The sequence below is a fragment of the Rattus norvegicus genome, chromosome 16 (assembly GCF_036323735.1).
Source record: "Rattus norvegicus strain BN/NHsdMcwi chromosome 16, GRCr8, whole genome shotgun sequence".
NCBI lineage: Eukaryota > Metazoa > Chordata > Mammalia > Rodentia > Muridae > Rattus > Rattus norvegicus.
In genome coordinates, this window is record NC_086034.1 from 75556233 (window position 1) to 75570545 (window position 14313).

Genomic DNA, 14313 nt, shown 5'->3' on the forward strand with positions numbered 1-14313 from the left:
ACACCTAGGTCAGGCGTCCCTAAGGCTGGTGCTTGTTTATTGCTCTGACTCACAGTCTGTGTAGTTTTGAGTCTTGCTCTGACTTGGCTCACCCACCTCGCCCGTGCTGCAGCAGACAACAGTGAGAGGCCGCTCTCCAGTCTCCCCTCAGCACTTGTCCAGCCGATCTGCTGCTTACCATTTGCAGCTTCGTCCTGCAGGCTCCTCTTTGGTATAGCGCTGCTCTCACATCTAAACTTTGCACCATGGTAGAAAGCAGGTCCCGAGGACAGCCTGGACACTAGAGAGTTTCCATCTGGCTTGTCAGCCTGCTGCTTCTCTCTCGCCGTATTGTCTTCATTTTTCTGTTTTCTTAGATTAACTGGCTTCTGAGGCCTTATGCACCTCTGAAATTTCAGCATGTGCGTGTGCAATGTGCGTGCATGTGTATGTGTGTATATGTGCTTGTGGTGGGTGTGGAGGCCTGAGGACAGCCTCAGGCGTCCATTCCTCAGTCGGGCCCCGCCTTGGTTTTGAGACATGGTCTCTCATTCACCTAGGCTGCTTGGCCAGTGAGTCTACTGTGTCCACCTCCCCAGCATTGACTAAAAGTAGAAACCACCTTCCAAGGAGTTCAAACTCAGGTCCTCCTACTTGCAAAGCAAGTGGTTTATTGACTGAGCTCCTACTCCAGCTCCAATTTCATTTAAAAGCTCATTGCTCAGATGCGAGCTCTGAGCCCTAAAATTGTGTGGTTCTGAAATAGGAGTCCACTTTGAGCTGTTTGCTTCCTCTGATAAACCCAACTTGGGACACTGACCACTGTTCTGTCCCCAGGGGATCTGTGCTAGGCCCAAACCTGCTGGGTAGCTGGGGTTGCAGATCACAGCTTTAAATCCAACATGATGACTTCTTACCAGCTAGGTAAAGAGGTTGTTAATCAGGCTACTACAGTGCCCCCGATAGAGGAGGGAGGCTCACCAGAAGGTGTCAGCCTGGCCAGGGTCCCACCAAGCTTTGGTGGAGCTGATTTACATGTGAGAACCATTCCTCTCCCTTCAGAGAGCTTACGTGTGAAGGACTGTGGGTCAGGACAGCAACTTTTAGCTCTTGAACTGACCCGATTACCTTGTGGAGATCTGGGCTGTAAACTCTGCGGCTTCCTAGACTTGACCAATCTGGGTTGGTGTGCACTGCTGCCAGACTCAGTTTCTCCAGGTGCACCATCCCGTGTGGGCTGGGCTATCCAGACTTTCGGACAGGCTAAGAGATGACCATCTAGCCATCCATCTCTCATGGTGCTCACTCGTCTCTCCCCCAGTCAATATGTCTCTCTCCGATGGGAAAGTTAATAAATTTTCCTCTAGATTAAAAGTATTGATTATTTCATTTGTAAACAATAAATAAAAAGGAGGAACTTTTCACTGCACAGGGGCCAGCGCCTGGTGTATTTTGCTGGTGAAATTTTGCTCACTGTTGGGGGGTGGGCTTCTCATATGCATTCTGTCCGGCCAGGAGCATTGATTTCCTATTAGTCTCCCAGCACCACCCAGTAACACATCATTTCAGTACCCGCTATTAATGGTCTTTTGATAAATAATCACTTGTAAGTCAATAAATTTTTATTAAACACTGTAGCTCTTTGATTTATTAAAATCCGACCATGTTTGTCTGGGAGAAAAGGGATGCTGAATTGAAGTGGAGATTTTCATACATCTTCCTGACGCGGAGCAGTCACTGCACACTCCAGAGAAAAACAATTGCATTTTAACAGAAACAAAACAGCCGAGTTTGGAACTTGGGCCCAGGGAAACTTAATCTCAGTCAGTGTCGGGCGAGCTTACTCTGCCGGGAGCAATAGCGGGCCAGCAGAGTCAAGAACTTGTGTTGGCTTATGAACAGTTGAGTCCCTTGCTTGACCTGCCTCTGGGTGGCACTGAGGGACCTGGGCAGGTCTCTGGGGACACATACTGAGCAACCTTTCCCAGGCTTAAGTGGACCCTGGACCAAAAACACCTGTTGGAGCAGATCCTTAAAATGGACTGAAGACAAGCTGTAGGACCTTTGAGCTGTTCCCTAAGCCGGGGGATGCCTGGAGACAGTGCATGCTAAGTACTTCTATAAGTGAGCCAACAGCCAGCGACTGCAGGTCTGGGCTTTGTGTTGGCATCATTGTTTGCTAGGCAGTGTGGGGGTGTTTGACACCTTAAACTGGGCTGCAGGCCACAGTCCTTACCTACGGGGATGTTAGAGAAAGGAAAACAGGCTGGCTGGTCCGTGTTTGTCAGAACGGCTGGCATCTGGAAGTGTGGCTCGGTGGTTAAGATCATCACCAGTGGGAAATCCCAGGTATTTTCCCAGCACCACAGAAAACAGCTTACAGCTGCTTTTAACGGCAGTTCTAGGGGCCCTGACATTCTTTTCTGGCCTCTGAGGACACACACACACACACACACACACACACACACACACACACAGTAAGAAACCAGCTAGAGACCCTTTGTTCTTGGCCCTACCTTGGCCGCCTGTCAGTACCTACTGTGGTGGCCATGCAAAGAAGTCCACGAGCCAGGTATGCACACCTCGAGCCCCACGCTGGAGGCGGAGGCAGGCGGTTCTCTGAATTCAAAGCTAACTTGATCTACACGATGAGTTCTAGTCCTGCATGGAACACATAGCAAAAATCCTATCAGGAAACCAACCACCACTGGTGGCCTCTGATGTTTCCTACCTTCTGTGGGATTTCTTGGCTGTTAAAGCTGCTGCTTCTGCTGCTGCTTCTGTCCTGGTCTAGGGTAGACAGAGCCACCACCAGAGGACCTTGAAGGGTGAACAAGTATTATCATAGTACTGTCTACGGGAATGGCTTCTGGAGTTTGTTTGAGGAGCCTGACTCCTAAGGACTTCAGGCCAGTGCCCCACACCCAGTCCCACTATCATGGAGTGGTGCACCCCAAGCGGCCAAAGAAAACATGAGTATAGCTTTTGAGAGCACAGGTGAATTGGATTTTCATGTGCAAAATTCCAAGTCCATTTTTTTTTAACAGTCTTGTTTTGTAGCCTAGGTTGGCCTTGAACCTGCTCTGCTCCTACAAAGCACACCCAGCTCTGGTCCCCTCTTCCTAGCCAACTTCCTAACGCTTGTCGACTCACCTTACTTCCCAGGTTCGTTCCATTTGGGGCAAAGAGCCGTTAACTTAGAACCTGCTCTGCTCCAAGATGGCTTCCTGTGAGGCCAAAAGCCGTGGGAGAGGAGTGGTTTGCTTGGACTTCAGTTACCGTTCTAGCCAGAGTGGAGGTTCAGGGAAGTGAAGCTGGGACAAAGAATGTTTGGGCATCACCCAGTGGGTACCACCTGATGATGCCAGAGACAACAGAAGACCAATAGCGGAGACTGGGGATCTATCTCTCTTGGAAGGGAGGGAGGAGACATTCTGGTAATCCTCAGGCATAGCTGTGACCCATTTATTTTCTTCCCTCAACTCCGTGGGCCTGCAACCACATTCGAAGTACATTTGATCTACTTCCTGGTGAGACGGATGTGGGTTCGAACGGCTAGAATGAGCAACAGTGTAACTAGGGCCTTCCCACTGTGTCGCTTGAGTTTCAGGTGCCCTCGGGCTGCCCAAGCTCGGCTTCCGGTCCCAGGGCCTAGACAAGCGCCTGGCTCTTTCTCAACAGAGCAGCAGGTGGCGCCTGGAGGCAACTGGAGGCAGGGGCTCTCGGGCTTGGCCCTGCTCCTCCTGCACGACGCTCTGTACTGGGCCCCTCCGAGAAGGGCTTGCTGCAGCAGATTGATCTGCCAGCTGTGATTTGTCATTTCTGAGACAGGAGCTGTTTTCTCTTGCTTCAGGAGGCCCCTTCGACACCTGCTTTATTTTTCTTCCTGCGCTGACGTGACGGAAGACAGGTGTTAAACTACTTAATCACTTTAAAATTGTTTTAATTTTCTGTTTTTTATTGATCGCTCCAGCACCAATTAATCAGCTCAGTGGACCAGGCAGTTAGTACATTAAAAATTGTCAGGGAGGCCGTGCATCTTGCAAAATGTCTAAAAAAATATTCGGCTAACAAATTTTGTTTTTCCTTGGCATGCAACAGTCCTTGGCCCATAGAACTCCCCCGCTCGGAAAGGACCCCTTCCTCTGCGCTTTCCACGGTGGAATATTTTGGGGTGTAGGAAGAACCCTGATCCTGGGCTCTCCACGGAGAGAAGCAGAAGCAGGAACCTTTTGACTGCCTGGTTGCATCTCTCCTCCACTTTTGTTTACGGAGCTGCTCTGGGTTGGCTCTGCCAGGTTTACACACAGTAGTCAGGTTCCCCTGCCCTGGGACATCAGCACTTTTGACTGTCTTTCCCACAGGGCTAAAGCTCTCTCCCTGGGGCAGAGGTTGGCAGAACTTGGTCAACTGTCCTGGCAGGCAGCTGTGTGGAACTGCCTTATCCCCATCCCCCACCCTCATCCCTGCTGTGGGCCTGAAGCCCTTTCTAGGTGGCAATACTGTCACCATCACTGTGCCCTGTGCTGCTCACCCTTGACTCATCTGTAATTACCCCACTTGAAAATGATCCAGTCATTGCCCGATTGTTCTCTCCGAGTTACATAAACCACAGATGCCTTCTTTCTCTCCAGGAGCCCCCGCATCACTTCCAGAGTGCAAACACTTGTTTTTCCGCCCCCCCCCGCCCTGTTTCCCCATTTGGGTCTGATTTCCTATCGCTTAGTTAAGGCGGTCCTTCATTATTTCCTGGAACATTTGTACTATTGTTAGCCTGCCTGCGTAATGTGGATTGTTGTGGCTTCCCCAGGGGGTGCCCTCACCCCAGAATGTCTTTCACCCACTTCCCTCCTCCAGGTACATCCATCTCACCCCCCACAAGACCAAGAGAGTCACTTTCACTCCACCCCAACCCCTGCTGTCCTCACAGGGGGCTCCGCCAAACCTCAGGCAGCTTTTTTCAGAAGCAGAGACCCCAGATCCTTTCTGGAAGGGCCAGGCCGTGAGCCATGCGTGCCTTGGAGATGTGAGGCTGCTGAGGGACAGGCCCAGGGTACGTACCCTGCATTCTGGTGGCTGCCCTCAGCCCTACCTGCTCTGTATTAATTGTTATGTGATTGGGTTAGGACATATAATCTAATATTGATTTTTCTCTCTGGATGCCACAGCGTTATTTGCTCACATCTGCCTTGTGTTTAATTGGTGCTTTCCTCGGGGAAACAAGAGATCGTATCAGCCTGTTGGGTTTCTTTTCCCTGGGCACACTGGCATGCACACACCGCCACCTCCCTCTCTCAGCCTCTCCCCGACCCTCCCACCTCCAGGCATTCCTAGGGTGTGAGGGGAGTGGGCAATAGCCGTGATGACCTTTTTTTTTTTAACACTTGACCTCATAAGTCTGGGCTGATTTTTTTGGTGTGTGTGTGTGTGTGTGTGTGTGTGTGTGTGTGTGTGTACATGCAAGAAAGAGAGAGGGGGGAGAGGAAAAAGGAGAAAGAGGGAGATTTGGAGGGGAAGGAAAATTTATCTTTGGAAGCAGACCTGGGTTCATATCTACCTTCTCTGTACGTATGTTCCGAGGCTAACCCATTGCATTTTGCTGTAATTTAATGTGTCTTCCCTCACTGAAGAGTCCTGTCGTGTAGGTCTCTCAGAGATTTCTTTTGAGCCTATATAATGCTTGGCACATGGTAGGTGTTCAATAAACAGCCCCTCCTTTGTCAACGTTCTCTTCAGCCTTGGCAGTTAGTTACACGTTGCCAGTTACAGAGCAGCATTGACTTGGAGATCAGTCCAGGACACCCTGTCTGTGTGGATTGGCTGTGGCTGGTGGCCCCTCACCTTGCCTGAGGCTAGAACTTCCGTTTTTTCTTTTCTTTTTTTTTTTTTTTCTTCTTTTTCTCCCCTGCCTAGAACTGCCATTCCTATCACACCCAGGCTGGCGCCTGTGTTTTTGATTTTTTTTTTCTGACTGGATTGGCTTCTGGCCCAGTTCACCTCACCATGGACTTTCTGTAGTGAAGGGAAGATGTTAAGAGCTGGAAGTAAACACCGACTTCCTGTTGACACACACTAACTCTTTGGCTTGGACAGGTGAATGGACCACCCTTGCCTGAGCAAGATTAATGGTGCTTGCTTCCTGCTGGGAGAGGCCGCGTGAGGACTCTGTGCACTTGTGTTCTGGGCGGACCTTGGAGACCGAGACTGCAAAGGGCCGTCCGTGCAGTAGGAGCAGGCCTTCCATGCCCAGGGCTTTGATTCCTACCCAGGCCGGGGCGGGAGAAGGAATTGCTCGTTAAGGAATGTTAGCTGCTGGGTCCCGGTCTGGGCAGAGGCGGGGCACGATGGTAAAAACCATGTGGTTGAGTAGAGCTGCTCCCTCATGAGGGCCAAGAGAGAGAAAAGAAGATACCGAGAGAACATACCCCGAATGACCTAAAACTCCCGCTAGACCCCAAATGGAAATAAAGCTGTGGGCGGTGGAGGGTGCACACCCAGATCACAGCTCCTCCGTAACACACCGCCGACGGTTCCATGGGGTGGTCAGAGCCACACAATGGCCGCTGCTCTGACCTACCCTGTGACGTCACTTACTGGCCTGTGACGTCACCTACTGGCGGGGACTCTTGGGCTCCAGTCACTCTTCCTCACTCTGATTCTCCTTTGCAAGATGCCACACAGAGATCGTAGCCTTTTCTGTGAACCCCTCTCGCTCTGCAGGACAATGAGCCTGCATTTAGCCTTGCCTCCTGTCCCAGGTACAGAGGCCTGGTGGCCCAGAAAGAGCAAACCAGCCCCTAGAGCCATTTGAAATCTGTTGAGGGTTCCATAGAAAAACTACTCCGCTGTCTTCAGACACACCAGAAGAGGGCGTCGGATCCCATTACAGATGGTTGTGAGCCACCGTGTGGTTGCTGGGTATTGAAAAACTCGGGACCTCTGGAAAAGCTGCCAGTGCTCTTAACCGCTGAGCCATCTCTCCAGCTCCCTGGCTTCTAAAAGAAAGCAGGCTGAGCAAGCCAGGAGGAGCAAAGCAGTAAGCCACACTTATCCACGGCCTCTGAGCACCGTGCCTTCAGGTTCCTGCCTTGGTTTCCCTCAGTGGACTATGACTCAGGATACAGAAGCTAAATAAACCCTTTCCTCCTGAAATTGCTTTTGGTCATCACAGAAATAGTGACCCAAACACAGACGCCAAGTAATGGTGGGTCCAGACCTCCAAAGCTAAGCCAAACGTGCCTTTCCTCTGTGTAGGTTGACCACGAATTGCAACAAATCACTATGAATTGCAAAAACATACTACAGGAAGCTGCAGGATGAAGGAGTGTAGCGTTTCCAGATGCTTCCAGAGCTGCCATTACCACTGTCGAGGTCCCTTAAACATCTACTCTCTCCTCAGCCATAATGCAGGCCTTCCCCAACTAGCCAGCACCACAGTGAGAACCACAACACTCTTTTTCAGAGCACAGCTTCAGAAATCCAGCAACTTCTGAGAAAACAATGTATCGAGTACGAGAAAAGGGAGCTGGAGAGATGGCTCAACGTTTAAAAGCTCCGACTGCTCTTCCAGGACCTGGATTTAAGTCTCAGCAACCACATGGCGACTCAACCGTCATTTGCAACTCCGGCTCCAGGGGATCCGAGTCCCCTCTTGTGGTACAGATTCACATGCAGGGAAAATCGTCCATAGGCTTAAAATAATTTTCTTTAAAAGAAAGGAGAGCATTGACACCAAGGAGCCAGTGCGGGTTTTCTGACATGAGCTCCTCCCTTCAAGTCACAATGGAAGGTCGGTGCCAGTCTGTCTCTATTCTTCCTCAGAAGGAACATCAGCCTTCTCGCTGCCTTTCTCTGCCTTTCCGTAGTTGTCACTCGGCTACAACAACAGAATCCAATTCACCCACAAGGGTGTAGGGCTAGACAAACAGAACGTTTCAGTCAAGCTGGGCTTTGAAAGTCACCGTTGTCCCCTCTGTCCATTCTGTGTGTCTTGGGGCACTGGCTAGCTGGCTCATTCCGGCATGTTTTCACCTGCACCCAAGGAGTCCTAGGAACCAGCGACTTCTGACCTGGCGCCCTTCTGCCCTTCACAGCTTTGGGGTTTAAAGTCTGTTCAGTCGAGGGCGGACTCTGAGCTGCCTTACACCCAGAGAACATGCGAGGGGACTCCGGGCACTCCTCCACAGAGCTGCTAACCACTGTGTCTCATCTCAGGTCAGTATTAAACCCTGATTCATAGCCCACTGTGTTCACGCATGCCTATACCCACGGTGCCAAGGGTGAAGAGACACAAGAATTGGCACCAGTTCCAGGCTACCTTGTCTACATTGCAAGTTCCAGGCCAGTCGGGGCTACATAGTGAGACCCTGTCTCAAACACAAAGGCAACAGACAAGCCTGCTGACGTGCAGGCAGCCCGAGAATCACACGTAACAACGCACAGGGGTGCAACTCCTTTCAAAATCCCAATGTCCCTTCTCACACGAGTAAAAAAAAAAAAAAATCCTGAAATTTATATAATTTTTTTAAAGCCAAAAATAGTAAAGACAAGCAAAATGAACTATGTCTGGGGCTTCAGACATCCCCTGACTTGAAGCTCTACTACATACGCTGCTGTGGTAATTAGGGCAGCGCTACAGAGAGATGAAATCAGGCACTCTGAGTAATGGAACTGAATATGGGCCCCAAGATACCAAGGTGGGGAGGACAGCCTTCCTCCTCAGCTCTGAGAAAACACCAGGAATATATCATGGTTTCTATGGGGTCAGGCACTGTCTTAATCTTGTGACCGTCTTAGGGTAGCCTCTTTTTCTTTTTTCTTTTTTAAATCCCCAAAGGAGATTTCTCCTGGAGCTGAGCAAGCGTCGCAGAAGCTGAAATGTGTGGGTTTCTAGTTTAGACAGTTTTGCCTTTAGCAAGCAGGACTTGGTTCTTAAGCTGATATTGGCTGTGGCTGCTTCTCAAGAGAGAAGGGTCAACGTTACACTCTTCGGAAAAGAGGGAGGCAAGCAGGTTCGCAGAGCGGAAGTCAGTGGAGAAGCGGAAGTCAGTGGAGAAGCGGAAGTCAGTAGAGAAGCGGAAGTCAGTGGAGCAGCATTAGCTCTGCTGTCTCAAGTCTGAGACGGCTTCTCATTTTCTTTTCTCATCCCTATATAAACGAATATTCCCTTGGTAAGCCCGTTAATCACCATGAACGCCGAAGCTGGCTACTTTCCTTCTCTCTGTCACGATGGGAAAATATGTTCACACTATACATTCAAAAGGGGATAGCACCCAGACAATCTAATGGACTCAACTGGAATAGCTAGGCAAAGAAGAACCCTGTTAACACTTAGGAGACTTGATGGGAGGGGGGGACAAGGGGGGACGGGGGTGTCAGGGGATGGGGTGGGGGGGGGCGGGGTGGCACACACCTTTAATCTAAGCACTTGGAGGCAGAGGCAGGCAGATCTCTGAGTTCAAAGCCACCCTGGTCTACTGAGTGAGTTTCAGGTCAGCCAGAGCTACATAAAGAAACCCTGTCTCAAGAAACCAAAACCCAACCCAAACCAAAATAACAACAATTAAAACAACAACGAAACCTTAGTGGACTTGGACAGAGGGTTCTCAAAACACAATGACCGACGAACATATGAACACTGCGTAACATGGCTAACCATTGGGAAGCTACAAATTAAGACCAACTCCCTTCAGCGCTGGATCAAGCCCAGAGCCTTGTACGTCCTAGACAAGCATTTTACCCTTGAGTCCCATCCCCAGTCCTGGGGAATGCGAATTAAAACCATGACATTATCTTGGAGAGGATGTGACAAAGCAGGAGTCTTGTTCACTATCAGGGAAGCAAATCAGCGTAGCCCGCATGCCCCCTGTTACAGGAGTTCCTCAAACCAGAACTAGATCCAGCTAACCTGAATCTTTACTCAAAGAAATCTGTCTTCAGAAGAGAACTTGGTTTCTATGCCCGTCGCAGGGCTGTTCACAATAGTTGGGGTGTGGCAACATCAGCAGCAGAATCCTTAAAGACAGGGGATATACACAGGAAGGAATTTGACTCACCTATGGAAAGGAAAGGCTGGCCAGAGAGATCTACATTGGATCCCCAGGACCTAAACGGTGGAGGGAAAGAGTCAACTCCTGAAAGTTCTCCTCTGATCTTCATGAACTGCCCCTGCCCCATAAACAAATAAACAAAATGAAATGTTTTAAATTAAAAGAGCATCCTCCATTTGGACAATATGGGTGGAACTGAAGAACATTCTGTGCATACAGAGAACACATGTACATACACACACATGTACACACATATACATTACATGAGGAATTTAGGACCACCAAGCTCAGAAGCAGAAATCGGAATGGTGATCACAGAGGCAGGTGAGGAAAACAGGGTATCAACTCGCAGACAATCGGGAGGTCTGTTTCCAGCTCTACTGTGCATGTGGTGAATATGGTTAATGACGGTGTGTGTACAGACCCAGCGGCTCTTCCTGATGGGCATGACAGTCTATGGGCAGCAAGTGTTTTTCCTCAACATTAGCTTACTGAGCTCTTCTAATAAGCCTTGGTTTTACAAGGATCAACTGTGAGCTTAGTCAGTACTTTATGCCTCTGATTCTAGCATCTGCTGGGTCCTTCTGTCACTCTAGGACAAGCCTCTGGGCACTGAGACCTGGAATTCCCTTCCATCCTCACAGCTTGTCTTCTTTGAGATTCAGAGCATCTTTGAGGCTGGGGAGGTTGTTCCTGGGTGATGTCAGCAGTTCCAGCTGCAGAGCCAGGCACATACATGCACACTTGTGCACACAAACACACATACATACACAAATATGCACACACACATGCACACATGCACACACACATATACACAAATGTGTGCACACACATGTACACACATGGACACAGATGTACACACATGTACACAATGCACACAAACACACACACATGCACACACAAACATACACACATGCTCACACAGACACAAATGCACACATATATACACAAATATGTACACACATGCCCGCACACATGTACACGTGTATATATATATATATTCAAGTTCACTCCATCCTGCAGTGTTGTTATTCTTTCAGTCTTGCTTTATTTACTTGGTTTTGGTGCTGAGGATGGAATCCAGGGCACAATGCTAAGCGTGTCCTCCAGCACTGAGCTGTGTCCCAGCCCTGGTTTTTCATCAACTGTTTTTTTTTTTAATTTATAATTTGCTTTGTTTTATACAAGTGTTCAACCTTGGTCAGTTTTTTCTTTTTTTACACTTTAGATAGGATTTTATTACACAAAGGTTGTCCCATAATTGGTTTCTTCTTTACTTTGTAGACAATTAGTCTTACTCTCCACAGGAAAGCTGCTTCTGAATTTCTCATCCGGCAAAGGCAAGCACTCAGTCCCGACAGAGATGGAACCAGGCTTGAAATGTAGGCTGGTCTGGAGTGCATAGTCTCCTGCCTCAGCCTCTCGGGTGCCAGAATAATAGATGTCCACTACCGTGCCGCTCTTAAATTGGAATCTATTTTCGTTATCTAAATTTTCTTTTTTTCTTATTTTTTTTTTATTATTGAGTTTTTATTGCAGTCAAAATTGGGAGCTCTGGAGTCAGCCTGGATTGAGCTCATGCTCAGTGAACTGCATGGCTTCCCTGGTTCCTCACTACCAATAAGTCAAGACGGAGCCATGAAACACCGGTCCCTAAGGACTTCTGATCTTGAGCTGCGCTAAGGGAAGCACAGCGCACATCACAGAGATCTAACGAGTGCGCCGGGAGTGGGCCAGCCCGAGTTCACCAGCAATACAGTGGGATGCGAGCCCGCCGTTCAGAGAGCGGTTTGAACGTGAGCTCCTGTGCAGCCCACGGAATGGCAACCCACGTTTCCGCAGCAGAATTCGTCTGCAGGAGAACAGTGCCAGCCATCTGCAGCAGCTGGAAGGTGGCTGGCCGGAGGGCACCAATCCGGTGCAAGCATCCTTTGCTGCGGGTCTGGGAGTCTTCACCCTAGACCACCACGGCATCTCAGGGAACAAGCAAGAACTCCTGTCGCACCCCGCTGCTGAGGCAGAGTGAAGGCTGGAGGAACAGGCACAGACACAGAAGCCTGTGGTGGCCAGGCGAGTGGTATGACCCTGTGAACTCCAAATGTTGAGTGGGGAAGTGGTAAAGGGAGGGTCTCCTACTGGCACAAGCTTTCCTGCCACTGACCACTTACAGGTTGCCTGAAAGCACCCTGTCCAAGCTGGTGTCCCTACAAGCTGTAGTCCAGAGTTCCAAGAGAGTTTTTGGTGACATGAACCTGCCCCGCCCCCTTTTTGAGAGCCTCTCAGGACCCCAGGCCAGCAGCTGGCCCATGGAGGTTGGGCACATAAGGAGCCAGTAGCTATGACTGTCAGTCCATGTGTCCCAGCCTTGGCCACTAGTGTGAGCCATCAGAGGAAGAGTAGGGTGTGTGGTATTAAGTGCCCGTGGCCTTCTGGACTCAGAGCATGGCTCATGGGATCCATCCCTCTCACAGAAGTGGTCTTGCAGCCACCTCAAGCTATAGCCAGGGCACCAGCTTTAAAGAGAAATGAACTGATTTGGTCCCAACGCTCCGGCTACCCCTTGCCAAAGTGGGGAGCCACCCCTCCGGCCTGTGTCTTTCACACACCATTCTGCTATACCCCCATGCCCATCCCTGAGTGACTCCAGTACTTGGAAACTAGAAGTCTAAGGTCTCAGTACCACCAGGTTCGGTGACTCTTTTCTGCTTCTAAGATGGTGATGTGAACTGTGTCCTCACTTTGAAGAGACAGGTGGACCCAAAAGAAGGACCTTCTCTCAACTCCTTCTAAGGGTCGCCAATCTAGTGCATGAGGGGTAGAGTTTTCATCCCCAAAGGCTTCACTCCTTAGTACTGTGGGAATTGAGTTTCTACCCAGCAATGTTGCAGGAGACAGGCGAGCTGGAAGCAAGGTCTCATTGCTTGGGAATGGTATTTCCTGTTGGTAGCTGCCAGCTACACTCATTTTGTCTTTTCTTTATTTTTTCTTTTTTCTTTGACATGGTTTTGCTGTCTTCCAGCTGTGGCATCTCAGTGTTCGTCTCTCTTTTTGATGGAGGCCTGGCTGGCCTAGAACTGGTAAGTAAACCAGGCTGGCTTTGACCTCACCCGTGTCTTCCTCTTGAGGGCTGGGATTGAAAGCTTGTTCCTTCATGCCCTCCTCATTAATCTTACCCAACCCCCTACAACATATGCACACATAACTATCATCCCATCGACAGATGAGTAAACTGAGTCACAGAAGTTAAACAATTCACCCAAGGGTGCAGAGAGAGGCACGGCTCAGTCCACTGGCCTTTCGGTCCTGTGTCCCTTTGGAGGGTTATGGAATTCCAGGATCAACCCTAAGGATGGCTAGAACATGGATCCAGGTCCTAGAAATGGGAGCTCAGAACCTGTCCCTGGTTTTGACCATCGCTGTCTGGCTATGACCATTCTGAACCTGGCAAGACATTGGCAGCTACCTATCCTCACCTGGCCTCACCTGAGTATGAGGTTGGAGCTAAGACTGTTCAGCCATTTTTGTCCTCTTTGCCCTCCCAGCTGCAACAAAGAATGTGGCTGGCACCCCGACAGAGTTGACTGTGTGTCTATACCCTCATGTCTCCCCTAAGGACGATTATAAGCCCCCTCAGCTTTCAGAGCTACAGGTGGTATATTTGGTATGACAGACAGACATCAGCTAGAGACCTAAACCTCCCTCCACCCCGCTGCCCTGGAATCAGAGACAACCTGCCTATAAGCACAAAGTTATGGAATACTTATCAACGATGTGGCACTGGTTCTCAACCTTCCCAATGCTGTTCCTCTTAAATATATAGTTCCTTATGTTGTGGTGACCCCCAACCCCAAAATAATTTCCATTGCTACTTAACTGTAACTTTGCTACATTTGTGAATTATCTTTTCAAATCTTTTCTGATAGTCTTAGGTGAGCCCTGTGAAAGGTTCGTTTGACCCCCAAAAAGAGCTGAGACCCACAGGTTGAGAACCACTAACATGGGCCCTCCATCTCCTGAAATCTACAAGATAGGATTTGCAGCTATTCTCGTGGGTCTGAAGTCTACTCAGGGCTCCCAATGTGCTGTTTTTCTATGATATTAATAACTTGCTCAAAAGAACGGTCCACCTCAGTGTGCCTGAACTTTTAATCTGGGCACAGGACCCAGGTCCTTCTAATAGGAATGACACAGTTGAGAGCTGTGGCCAAAATCTGGGCTCACCCATTAGAGCCTGAGGTACCAGTTAGGGAAGAAACTGGTGGCAGTGATCACAGGACTGTTCCCT